The sequence below is a fragment of the Carcharodon carcharias genome, chromosome 7, assembly GCF_017639515.1.
Source record: "Carcharodon carcharias isolate sCarCar2 chromosome 7, sCarCar2.pri, whole genome shotgun sequence".
NCBI lineage: Eukaryota > Metazoa > Chordata > Chondrichthyes > Lamniformes > Lamnidae > Carcharodon > Carcharodon carcharias.
Window position 1 is genome coordinate 169,045,077 of NC_054473.1, and position 1,946 is coordinate 169,047,022.

Sequence of the window (1,946 nt, forward strand, 5' to 3'; positions counted from 1 at the left end):
TACCTGGAAAAACTCAGCAGGTCTGGCAGCATCGGCGGAGAAGAGAAGAGTTGACGTTTCGAGTCCTCATGACCCTTCAACAGAACTTGAGTTCGAGTCCAAGAAAGAGTTGAAATACCAGCTTATATTTCAACTCTTTCTTGGACTCGAACTCAAGTTCTGTCGAAGGGTCATGAGGACGTGAAACGTCAACTCTTTTCTTCTCCGCCGATGCTGCCAGACCTGCTGAGTTTTTCCAGGTAATTCTGTTTTTGTTTAGGCTGCAACCATAGCCCATCTTCCCTTTACAATACAGCAGGTGCCCATGCCTATCTGACCCAAGTACCCCTCCCACTTCTTTGAATGTCATTCAGCATTCGGAGCCAGTGCTCTGATCTCCAGGTGATGGGGCTGTTTGAAGTGGCACCTGCACCCAGCCCTTCTGACTCAGAGGCAGGAATACTACCACTGAGTCAAGTGGTCATGGCCTTGAAGTAAGGACAGTAAAAGAAGTTATGCTTGAGATAAAATTATGCTCCAAAAGACTGAGGGAAAGACTTCATTGGTATCCTTAAATGCCCACAGATGTTGTGCAGTACAGAAGATAAGCTGTCACTGTCTGCTGGGCCCCAAAGGTTAAAGATAGTGATCAGAGGCCAAGGTTGCAGTAGCAGACTGAAGCCAAGTGTCAAAAGTAGGACAATTGCCTGAATGTAAAGATTTATACAGATCTGGAAGAAAGCCTGAACAACAGGAGGGTGGAGGTGCGAGTAGATGGTAGAACACGGTACTGTGCTTTTGTAAATAAAATGTATACTTCCTCTTGCTAGAATTCAAACTACCATGGCCAAGTCTCATATTATTTAAAACTAGGATTTTCAAATGAAAACTGAACCCACTAAAATTTCACAAACTACCCATTCCTTACGGTATTTAGTCTGAATAAGATAATTAAACTGATCTATATTTGAGTTTTCAGAAGTCCAGTGTAAGCTACTTTTCTACTATTATCTGCTGTTATAGTTTTCTAATATGTCTAACCATATGTGTGTAATATTTGGCCCTTGATACCTAGGAGCTTTATGGTACTGACGTAGAAGCCAAAAAGGAAAAGATTTTCCATCTCTAACTCTGATATCACTCACCCTGAAAAGTACAGGAATTCATCAAAATGTAACAAATGAAAACTGTGCAAAGGAGTTAGATGGTAATGTACTAGAATATCCTAGATACATTCTACAGAACTTTTGATTAATAATTAAATTACAACATGCAAGAATGATGTTTCACTCTTAATCTTCCAATGTTATCAAGTTATAAATGTTTTAATCTGAAAGACAATTAAACATTTATTACTCTAGATACCCTTCAGCAACCCATGAGATTAAAGAGTACATTGCCAAAAAGAAGATTGTTTGATGCTATACTGATCCTCATTGACACGTCTTAGAAATAACATTCCACTGCATCTATTGATATGCAGCGGAAAATATTGATATTAGCATAGAAAGTGGAATCAGCTGATAGAGAAATTGTTTATAGTGACATATTTATGTGTGTCAAATTGCTTACTATATAACCGAGTGGAATAACACACTAGGTATAATAAAATTATTATAAAAACAAAAAAACTGCGGACGCTGGAAATCCAAAACAAAAACAGAATTACCTGGAAAAACTCAGCAGGTCTGGCAGCATCGGCGGAGAAGAAAAGAGTTGACGTTTCGAGTCCGCATGACCCTTCGACAGAACTTGAGTTCGAGTCCAAGAAAGAGTTGAAATATAAGCTGGTTTAAGGTGTGTGTGTGGGGGGCGGAGAGAGAGAGAGAGAGAAGTGGAGGGGGGGGTGTGGTTGTAGGGACAAACAAGCAGTGATAGAAGCAGATCATCAAAAGATGTCAACAACAATAGAACAAAAGAACACATAGGTGTTAAAGTTGGTGATATTATCTAAACGAATGTGCTAA